This window comes from Tachyglossus aculeatus, chromosome 23 (genome assembly GCF_015852505.1).
Source record: "Tachyglossus aculeatus isolate mTacAcu1 chromosome 23, mTacAcu1.pri, whole genome shotgun sequence".
NCBI classification, from domain to species: Eukaryota; Metazoa; Chordata; class Mammalia; order Monotremata; family Tachyglossidae; genus Tachyglossus; species Tachyglossus aculeatus.
This window is the reverse complement of record NC_052088.1, coordinates 25,472,830-25,484,834: the sequence shown is the minus strand read 5'-3', so window position 1 is coordinate 25,484,834 and position 12,005 is coordinate 25,472,830. Positions and strand designations below refer to the sequence as shown.

Below are 12,005 nucleotides of genomic sequence, written 5' to 3'. Positions count from 1 at the left end.
CCCAAGGTCATATAGAGAAGCAGCATGGCTCAGTGGAAGGAGCACGGGCTTGGGAGCCAGAGGTCATGGGTTCTAATCCCAGCTCCGCCACTCGTCAGCTGTGTGACTTTGGGCAAGTCACTTCACTTCTCTGGGCTTCAGTTACCTCATCTGCAAAATGGGGATTAAGACTGTGAGCCCCATGTGGGACGACCCGATCACTTTGTATCTCCCCCAGTGCTTAGAACAGTGTTTTGCACATAGTAAGTGCTTAACAAATGCAATCTTTATTATTATTTATAAAGTAGGGCAAGTCATGGAGCTAGGACTAGAACCCAAGTCTCCTGACTCCCAATCATTTCCTCTTTCCACGAAGCCAAGTTGCCCTCCGTAAGTGTCACCAGTCATGCTACACTGCCCATAACAAGACTATAATCTGATTTTTTTGGTAATACAATTAGCCTTCAAAGATAATGAGTGGATGAAATCATTGGGAAAAAAATGGTAATGATTCTAGGAAAACTTGACAGAGACCGGTAGTGGTTTATGAATTCAGTATATTTTGTCTACGCACACAGCACCTCTTTCACAGATGGCATAGCCAAATGATCCAGGCAGAAGAGACCCAGGCAGAAGACTGGCTTTGGTTCTACAAACAGCTGCTCATCTTCCCACTTAGCTGGAGGTAAGTTGTCACTGTCAGCAGCTGCTAAAAGCGAGGAAAGGGATACACCAATAAGCAGACACAATAATGGTGATTAAAAAAGGAGCAGCAATCTCATGTGTTTCAAACAGATTGGGTGACATAACTTCTAATTTTCCTAAAATGAGTCAGTTGACTGCAAGTTAATTTGGAACAAATAAATGCTTCGAAATGTAATTCAGAAAAGCTAAAATCAAATAGGTCACAAAAATAATAAGATTCCCAGAAAATTATGATCTCATCGTTGGTTCTGTGCTCTCAGAGCCAAGTTCTTGCAATCATAGTTATTTGTTCTTGGTTATCTTGAAAATATGAATCTGGTTCATGTGAATAACATGATCTAACCTGGTTGTTACTCATACTTTGATGAATTTTAAGTGCTGCATTTCTTATTGTGCCACAATATGAAGAGATAAGTAGTGACCACAGCACAAAGATATAGAATTCTCCATAATGCTTTTTTCTGGACTGTCAGCTGGAAATGGTTGGATTGCCAGAAACATTGAAGGCATCATTGCACAGTTCCTAATTATAACAGATATTTGAACTCACTCAATAGATGGGAACACACAGTAACAGCTTCGGACTTTCTCCTGCATCACTTCATCCTGCTTTCAACTTTCAGCCAGGGTTATGACCCTTAATCCTGTTAAGTGAAAGAGTCTTGAGTTTCAAACTAGAAAGAAGAAATACAGAGAAGAGAAGACCAGAGTCTGGACTCACAGAGTGGAAAAATTACATCGGAGGCACCTTTGGCATTAGTGTTCTCCTGATGGTTGAGTAAAGCAATTGCTTCGTAGATCATTTAAAGAAATATTCAACCAATGATTTTATTACTTTAATGGGCCTTTCACCGCGTTCCATATGCCCCAGTAGGAACAAGAGTGGCAGGGATATAAGAGTGGAGATTGTTAATGGCCCTGTATCACTATACTTAGAGTGTCCCTTCACACAGGTTCTTATGCATGGATTTTGATGGGATGGGATACTCTATCCCGGGAAAGGATTTAACAGTGAAAATAGGACTATTCGTTTGAATTTAGGCTGGGAAACTAACCCTAACCCTAACTGTCCAGTGACAACGAACACACTCTACATGTTCTCTCCTCTCTTACCATCAACCTCTAGTTCATACCCTCCCTCCTGCTTGGAACTCTTTCACCCTTCACTTTCAGCAGACCACTGTTTTTTCTTCTACTCCAAGTCCTATTAAAATTGCTCAACTGTAGGAAACCTGTAACTGATCTCTCATCTCCCTGATCTATTTCACCATCACCCCATAACCCTATCATGTATGTACTTCAGCTCTTGAACCCTGACCACTTCCCCCCACCCTCCCCCAACCACAGAAATTTTGTTCATATATTTAAACTCTGTAGTTCCTCCCTAACTGGAATTGGTTTACTGTCTCTCTCCCCCACTAGACTGTAAGCCCCATGAGGGTAGAGATTGTGTCTACTAATTCTAAAGATTGTGTCTACTAATTCTAGAGATTGTGTCTACTAATTCTATTGAACTATCCCAAGAGTTCAATACAGTACTCGGCACAGAGTAAGCACTCAGTCAATACTACTGATTCATCCTGTAACAATTATATTGCTAATGTAACCCATAACCTTGGCATTATTCATTCTCAACTCATCTCTCTCATTCAATCCACTTTATTCAATCTTTCAGCAAATCCCATCAGTTCAGCCTTCACAACATCACGAAAATTGGCCTTTTCCTTTCCACCCAAACTGCTATCATTAATCCAGGCATTTATTCTATCCCTCCTTGACTATTGTATCAGCCTTCTTGCTGACCTCCCTGCCTCCTGTCCCTCATAACTCCAGTCCAGTCTCCACTCTGCTGCCCAGATCATTTTTCTGCAAAATCATTTGGTCCATGTTTCCCCACTCCTCAAGAACCTCTAGTGGTAGCCCATCCACCTCTACATCAAACAGAAACTCCTTATCAGAGGCTTTCAATCACGTTACCCTCTCCTACCCAGCCCACACATTATTGCTCCTCCAGTGCCAACTTAATCACTACAGCTCAATCTCTTCTATCTCGCTGCCAACCCCTCCATACATCCTGCCTCTGGCCTGGAACTCCCTCCCTCTTCACATCTGCTGGATAATCACTCTCCCCACCTTCAAAGTCTCATTAATCGTACATCTCCTCCAAGAGGTTGTTCCCCGACTAAGAGCTCATTTCCTCTCCCACTCCCTTCTGCATCACCCTTGCACTTGGATTTGCACCCTTTATTCATCCCTCCCTCACCCCCACAGCACTTACGTACATACCCAAAATTTATTTCTTTATATTAATGTCTGTCTTCCTCTCTAGACTGTAAACTTGTTGTGGGCAGGAAACATTCATTTATTCATTCATTCAATCGTATTTATTGAGCACTTGGGAAGTACAAGTCAGCAACAAATAAAAACGGTCCCTACCCAATAATGGGCTCACAGTCTAGAAGTCTAGAAACATTCATTCATTCAATCGTATTTATTGAGCACTTACTGTGTGCAGAGCACTGTACTAAGCGCTTGGGAAGTACAAGTTGGCAACATATTTAGACGGTCTTGTCTATCAACTCAGATATATGGTACTTTCCAAGCACTTAGTACAGTGCTGTGCAAACAGTAAGAGCTCAATCTCTCTGTTTGATTGATTGATGATATATTTTGTACAACATTTAATTCAACATTTGCTCTAAACTATTAAAACAAACTGAATGTGAATCCCATAAATCTACCCGATAGTATATTCAGTTCTAGGTCTACTAGTTTGGATTTTGCAGGAGATCCTAAATACTGCTGCTGCTGATGATGATAATGGTATTTGTTAAGTGCTTACTATGTGTCAAGCGCTGTTCTAAGCGCTGGGGTAGATACAAGGTAATCAGATTGTCCCACATGGGGGCACAGGCTTAATCCTCATTTTACAGATGAGGAAGCTGAGCCACAGAGAAGCTAAATGGTTTGCCCAAGATCACACCACAGACAAGTGGTGGAGTAGGGATTAGAACCCAGGTCCTCTGACGCTGAAGCCCATGCTCTAGCCACTAAGCCATGCTGAATGCTTATCATTAATTGGCAAAACATGATTGGTTTTTTAAGGAAAGAATTCGTCCTTGGATCAAAACCCAACTATTCTCCACCTATAGAAATGAAAGCCTGCTTGAGTGAGGGCAAAGCTGGACAACTAACTCCAAACCAGCTGCCTGAGTCTGCTCCAACACCCAGTGAGCCACTGGATTAGCAGATTCACACAATGGGAAGACACATCAGGAGGGAATAATGCTGAATGGTTCTCAAATGGACCTGCTTTCTATTTCCCAGTTATTGCCCCCGAATAAGAGACACATAGCTAACAATCTCGTTCATTCAAAAATACAACTGCTCCAAAAGAATGTAAAATATTTACTCTCCTGCAAATAGGCGAATATGTGCCATAATTTCTAGTCATTTCTGGTTTCAGTCAAGTGCCTGTAGAATTTTGCATCCTTAGGGGTTGTTTCTCATTCTATTGATTTTTATTTGTGAGCGTATATAGATACATACCCTCTAAGACAATACTTTACGTAAAGCAGAAGAAAAGAAACTGCTTTTTGAGCCTAAATGTTGCTCACTTTTCCTGGCCACTTAGAGCTAACCAGACACTCCAGATTCTGCCCCCCTGAGCAATACAGGAAGGGACTCTCCTGTGCTATTCTCCCCCAACTTAGAACACCTGCCCCCAACTCTCAGCCCAACTGGCTTTTCTCCCTCTTCCCTCTCTCTTTATGCTCTCTCCCCTCTTCCATTCCCTGCATGGAAACTCGAATGTGAAGAGGGCTATTAGGGTATAAAATTTTTATGCTGAAAGTGGCATGTTTCCATTTAGAACAATTCACCCAATGTGGGAAATTTGGAGAGGGAAGAAAAATAGTTTCAATACAGATTTGCCCATTACATGAAGACTTGTAAATGGGTTCCTGCAGCCGCTTGGCTTCATTGACTCCTAGTACTCCAATAACCTCTTGGCTCACAGACTAGACTGGATCATTTTAAATGTTCGTGGTATTTCTACCATTTGTACTCCCATCAACACTTTTCCATTTTGTGCCATGTCCTCTGTTAGATTGCAGGTAACCCAAGTTTAAGGATCACAATCAATCAGTGGGTTTTATTTAGGGCTTAATATGTGCAGAATACTGTACTAAGTTCTTGGCATAGTTCAATGCAATAGAGTTAATAATGATGGTATTTGTTAAGCACTTACTATGTGCAAAGCACTGTTCTAAGTGCTGGGGAGGTTACAAGGTGATCAGGTTGTCTCATGGGGGGCTCACAGTTTTAATCCCCATTTTACAGATGAGGGAACTGAGGCCCAGAGAAGTTAAGTGACTTGCCCAAAGCCACACAGTTGAAAGTTGGTGGAGCCTGGATTTGAACCCATGACCTCTGACTCCAAAGCCCGGGCTCTTTCCACTGAGCCACGCTGCTTCACACTGTTAGCAGACACAATCCCTGTCCACAAGGTGGTTACAGTCTAGAGGATCACGTGTTATAATGCAATTCCCAGCAGACGCTCAATTATACAACTAATTAGTCATCACTTTAATATTCTGTCATATTCAAATATATATCTTAGGTTTACAAATTGCTGTGTTTCAGATTTTCTATGTGAAAGAAGAACTATAAGAAAGGAGATAATTATTTTACAGAAACATCAAATCTGTCTGTTAATATGAAAATCAAGGAAAAATATACAGTATTTTTCGTTGCAGATAATGCTCCTGACAGATAACTTTATACATTTATGATGGGTGTGGGTAAAAATACAATCATCTCTTTTATATGACTGTAACTCCAGTGACTGTAAGCTTCTTCAATCAATCCATCAGTTGTATTTATTGAGCGTTTACTGTGGGCAGAGTAATGAAGTAAGTGCTTGGGAGAATACTATAAAACAGAGTTGGCAGAAGTTCTCTGTCCACAACAAGCTTACAGTCTAGGCAGTAGCTCTGATTACCAACTCTATTTTACTGTACTCTTCCAAGTGCTCTGCACACAGTAAGTTCTTAATAAATGCAACTTATAGATTATAACACAGTGGCTTTATTTTAAGATCACATCTCCCTCAAGAGGCCCTCCCAGATTAAGCTCTCTTTTCCCCATCTCCCTCTCACTTCTGCATCATCTATGAACTTGGATCTGTGAGCTTTGGACATTTAATATCCATCTCACCCCCAGCAATTATGTACATATCTTTAAATTATAGATACTAAATTATTACTTAATATTAATTCTGTCTTCTCTCCCTATACAGTAAAATCATTAGGGTCAAGGAACATTTCTGCTAATTTTGCTGACTTATACTCTCCCAAGCACTTAGTACACATAGTAAGTGCTCGATAAATATGATTGATTGATGGATTGATTGAAGAACTCTACATTTATAAAATTTATTAAGCATCTGAGGTGGGTGCAATGCACTGCACTTACTGCTTGAGAAGTACAGAACAAAGTAATAATAATAATGATGGTATTTGTTAAGCGCTTATGTGCAAAGTACTGTTCTAAGCGCTGGGGAGGATACAAGGTGATCAGTTTGTTCCACGTGGGGCTCACAGTTTTAGTCCCCATTTTACAGATGAGGTAACTGAAGCCCAGAGAAGTTAAGTGACTTGCCCAAATTCACACAGCTGACAATTGGCAGGGCCGGCATTTGAACCCATGACCTCTGGCTCCCAAGCCCGTGCTCTTTTCACTGAGCCGTGCTGCTTCTCTAAAGTGACAGGTAAGCTGCTTCAAGGAGCCTATATTTCAGTGAGGGAGAACAGCAACAAAAAATTGCAAATAGTGTAGTCAAAATAAATAATCAAATAGTCATACAAATGGGCTGTGGGTGTATATAATTAAGTACACAAGTACTAGAGTGGCGTATGTGTTTGTATAATTTAGTGTGCTGGGACTGAATCTGGGAAGGCTTTGTTAGAGGAGCTGAAATTTTAGAAAAACTTTTAATATGGGAAGAGCTGTTGTCTGCTGGATGTGAGAAGGAAGAGTGTTCCAGTGGGTTATCATGAGGGAGAGGATGGAGGCAGGAGAACAAAAAGCAAGGTACAGCTAGAAGGTTAGCTAGAGAGGATGAAGAGAGAGCATAAGCCAGAAGGACCTGAGTTTATTTATTTATTCATTTAGATGGTTTTTGTTAAGCACTTACTATGTTTCAAGCACTGTTCTAAGTGCTGGGGTAGATACGAGATTATCACGTTGGACACAGTCCCTGTCCCACGTGGAGTTCACAGATTTAATCCCCACTTTACAGATGAGGTAACTGAGGCACAGAGAAGTGAAGTAACTTGCCCAAGGTCACACAGCAGATGCATGGCAGAGCCGGGATTAGAACCCATGTCCTTCTGGTTCCCAAGTCAGTGCCCAATCCACTATGCCATGCTGGCTTCTCAATCCTGGCCCTGCCATTCGTCAGCTCAGTGGTGTTGGGTGAGATACCTAACTTCTCTATGCCTCAGTTACCTCATCTGTAAAATGGAGACAAAGATTAGCTTGATTAGCTTAATAGAGTGCCTGGTACAAAGTAGGGACTTAACAAACAGCCCTAAAAAGTAGCAGATGAAGACAGCAGATAGGCAAAGTGGAATGAGTTCCTGGAAAGCCGTAAAGCTGAATGAGAGGAATTTTTCTTCATGAGGAGAGGTGACATGGGAAGTCACAGAAGGGCTTTTACGAGTGGAAAGATGGGGGCAGAGTGAAACTTCAAAATGATCTGTACCACAGAGTTTAGTATAGGTTGGCCAAGGGAGAGGCTGGAAGCAGGGAGACCAGCAAGGAGGCTAAAACAGTAGTCTAGTCATGATATTACTAGATCTTGTACTTGAGTCATAGCAGTTTGAGTAGACAGAAAGGGGCTGATACGGAAGATGTCAGGTAGGAAGAATTGGCAGAATTAGGCAGTAAATTGAAAGTGAGAGTGAAAGGAGATGAGGATCAAACCAAGGTTACAGGCTCCTATGACAGAGAGGATTGGGGGTGTTATCGACTGAAATGGGAAAGTGGGAAGAATGATTAGACTTAGGGGAAAGATGAATAGTTATTCCAGACATATTGTGTTTGAGCTGCTGGGGGAACATTGAAGTGAAGATGTCCTGGAGGCTAGTGGAGGTGCAGAACTGCAAGTCAGATGAGAGGTCAGAGCTAGAGTTGTAGATTTCAGAGTCACTTTATTCATCAATTCAATCGTATTTATTGAGCACTTACTGTTTGCAGAATACTGTACTAAGCACTAGGGAAAGTACAATTAGGGACCGTCTCTATACGTTGCCGACTTGTACTTCCCAAGCGATTACTGTAGTGCTCTGTGCACAGTAAGCGCTCAATAAATATGATTGAATGAATGAAAGAATGAACAATAAACTGAGACATTCCCTGCCCACAGTGAGCTTACAGTCTGGAGGGGGAGACAGACATTAATATAAAGAAATAAATTTCATATATGTACATAACTGCCATGGGGCTAAAATGGGGGATGAATGAAAGGAGTAAGTCAGGGTGACACAGAGGGGGAGGGAGAAGAGGAAAGGAGTGCTTAGGGAAGTCACCTGCATAAGAATGATAGCTGAAGCCAAGTGAGCAGATGTGCTTCCCCAAAGAGTGAGTATAAAACAAGAGTACAGTACTCAGACGATGCCTACAATAAGAGGATGAGATGCAGAAGTGCAGCCAGTGAACAAAACTTGAAAAGAGTGGTCATAAAAGTAGAAGGAGAACAGGCTTGCTGTTTGACACAGTCAACTTGCTACAAGGTTAGTAAATGGGATCCAAGCACTAGAATGTTAGGATTGATACTTGGCAGTCTGCAAGACTCTGGGGGCTTTCTATATATGAGGTTTACTAGGAGATGAAGATGCTAGTTTCAACTTCTTTTTTATATTCTTCCTGTTCATCAACTACTGGTTGTTTGAACAGCTTGAGAACTGTTGACCTGAGAACTATGTCTCTGTGATCTAAGCACTTGGCTTAAAATGTAAGCATTTCAACAGCTTGATATCCAACATCCCTTTTAGACTTCCACTTGCCTCCTGGGAGTCTTACCACAACACCGAGTTCTATCAATCCAAACCTCCTGCTTTGCCCTTCTTTATATATTTACCCCCATTTTCTTTTGTATATATCAATATACAGATCAGTGTTGCGAATCAATCGACAAACCCAATTTATTCATTTGTGAATTTACTCATCTATTTCATCTCATTATCCTCTTTTTATTATCAGCTGCATTCTTCTGCTCCCATTCTTTGCAAATAATCTATCTGCTTTTTTCCCCTCATTAGACTGTAAGGTCTTTGAGGGAAGACAGCAGTTCTTTTGCTCCTGTTCTACTCTCCCAAATAGTTAGTATAGTGTCTGCACACTTAGGTGGTAAATACATTCTGACGATCATGACTTTACTGACTCTTTGTTCTAACCCCTTTTCTGACTGCCATGACCTGGGTTGCTGCTGTTAATCAATTAATAGGCAGGCCACTTTGTGCCAGTTCTTTGGAGGTTGGGCTTCATAGTGCTTGAGTTTACAGTTGCCATTCCCTCGTCATATTTCATGCTCTCCTGAAGCTCTTCTTGATAAGAATTATTTTAATGCTGGGATGCCGATGGTTGTGTTCTGAGACCCCATCAATTGAAGTTTGGTTATCATTTGTTGTAACATGAGTCACAGGTGAGGCTAATGATTAAAAAGTGGGATGTGACATTTCTGGTAGGGGCTGGTCTCAAAGCCATCTGGAGAGTTGGACTTAAAAGCTTTGTAGACTTTGGGTTTGCTCTGAGGAGTGGTCTCATACTGTTACCACATTCTGTCAGCAGTTTTCCTTGGTTTGTTTTTCTACATCTCAATCTGTACATGGTCGAATAATGAATGATATTCTGACTAAATAGCAGAATTCTGCAACAGCACATAATGACGACATCAACAATGATAATAATGATAGTAACAGTATTTATTAAGGTCTTACTATTTGCCAACCACTGTACTAAATTCTGGGGTAGATATGAGATAATCAAACGCTACACAGTTCGTGATCCTCATGAGGTTGACAGTCTAAGTAGGAGGGAGAACAGATATTGAATCCCCACTTTACAGATGAGAAGATTGAGACAAAGAAGTTAAGTGACTTGCTCAATGTCACACAGTAGGCAAGTGGCAGAACTGGGATTAAAATGCAGAGCTTTTGACTCCAATGCCCCTCCTCTCTCCAGTAGGACACACTGCTTCCCAGTTTAACTCTATAACACTGAAGAAGATCCTAGTTGCATAATGTTTCCTTGGTAAATATCAGGATATTGCCTCAGGCTTTATGATTTTGGTTAATCCAAAGCACTTTTTGATCAGAAACATAGTGTAGCATTTCCTAATTGTGTCCTCAAGTAAAGCTGCATTGAGTAGGTTGAATAAAAGTTCACATCTCTGCTTTACTCTGTAAGAAATTATGAAAAGAATAGATAAGAACTGTGAGCCCACTGTTGGGTAGGGACTGTCTCTATGTGTTGCCAATTTGTACTTCCCAAGCGCTTAGTACAGTGCTCTGCACATAGTAAGCGCTCAATAAATACGATTGATTGATTGATTGATTGATTGATAAGAACCTTCCAATTCTGAAACAGCTGGCCATATGACCATCAAGAAGACTTCAGACTTTCATGATCTTCCGGGAAGCCGGTTGGTTTAAAATCAGGTCTAATACTGGTTAAATAGTTTTGGAGAGTCTACAAACAAATTATGGCTATTTTGATTGATCTGAACTATATGTTTCTTTGCAGCAGGGATCATCTTGTGTCACACTGCGTTCTAAAACCAAGCTGCACTGTAAATAATTTAACTCAGAAACTCCCTTGTTCCCAAAGAAATCCAATGATTCTGCAAGACATCAAATTTCAATTGGGGAACAATGGGAAAATAAGTACATTTCTAAAGAAATGTAAGTACAGCTGAGCAAGTATGCACATATACACATATTCACGTGGAGGGAGAAAGTGAGAGACTTTGGATTATTTAGTACAGTTCATTTGAATGATAAATAATTTCTGAGAGGCACTAGTGCTTTCTGACAAGTCAATTAAAATTGATTTTACCAAAATGACCTCAAGATGAGCTCATGTTTGAATTAGGTGATAGAATTAGAGGGAGAGTCTTCGAGTAAAGAACAATAACTCTATTCAAATATGAAAATACAAAATACAATATCTTTTCATGCTGGGTGTCCTGGGTATTTTAGCCTGAGGATAGACCACTGACTATGTTCCTGTCTTTTGGAACCAACCAAATCTCCATTTAATAATAATAATAATGATGGTATTTGTTAAGTGCTTACTATGTGCAAAGCACTGTTCTAAGTGCTGGGGGGGCATACAAGGCGACCAAGTTGTCCCACATGGGGCTCACATTCTTAATCCCCATTTTCCAGATGAGATAACTGAGGCATAGAGAAGTTAAGTGACTTGCCCAAAGTCACACAGCTGACAATTGCAGACCCGAGATTTGAACTCCTGACCTCTGACTCCAAAGCCCGGGCTCTTTCCACTGAGCCACGCTGCTTCTCTATTTAATTCTCTACTATCCATTTTGAACCCTAACATATCTAAAATCAAAAACACTGCCCAAAAGTTGCTTTACGACCCTAGCTTAGTGTGACCAATAACCTCACTGGAATGGATCACCCCTGTGCCAACCCAAAATAATGGGCACCTCTTGTGTCTACATCAGTATCCTATGTAACATAATGATGTCACATGGAACCTATATTAGTCAATCAGTCCATCAATCATATTTACTGAGTGCTTACTGTGTGAAGAGCACTGTACTAAGTGCTTGGGAGAGCCACCGACCCCTAGCCCACATCCTGCCTCTGGCCTGGAATGCCCTGCCACCTCAAATCCAACAGACGATTACTCTCCCCACTTTCAAAGCCTTCCTGCATGCAGCACACCTCCTCCAAGAGGCCTTCCTAGACTAAGTCCCATCTTTCCTCATCTTTCACTCCCTTCTGCATCACCCTGACTTGCTCCCTTTGCTCTCCCCCATCCCAGCCCCATAGCTCTTATGCTATTATTAAGTGCCACCTAGTCGTTTCCAATTCATAGCCACTCTATGAATATATTTTCTCCAAAACGTCCTGTCTTCTGCTATGATCCATAATCTTGCTAATGTTTGTTCTTCCATTATTGTTGTTACAGCACTTATGTACCTATCTGTAATTTATATATTCGCATTGATGTCTGTCCCCTCCTTCCCCTAGACTATGGGCTGGCAGTGAGCAGGGAACATGAGCGTAGAT

At 41.1% G+C, this 12,005-nt stretch overlaps 1 long non-coding RNA gene across 1 annotated transcript in view; it reads right to left on the bottom strand.

Moving 5' to 3' along the window:
* Nucleotides 1-549: 549 nt before the first annotated feature.
* The window catches only part of LOC119944511, a 101,665-nt gene continuing 90,209 nt past the window's right edge, over nt 550-12,005 (bottom strand). Inside the window, exons 2-3 of the long non-coding RNA XR_005455926.1 lie at nt 1,235-1,328; nt 550-688 (exon numbers count right to left, since the gene is read on the bottom strand). This is a non-coding gene — a long non-coding RNA (uncharacterized LOC119944511). The remainder of the gene's footprint in view (nt 689-1,234; nt 1,329-12,005) is intronic.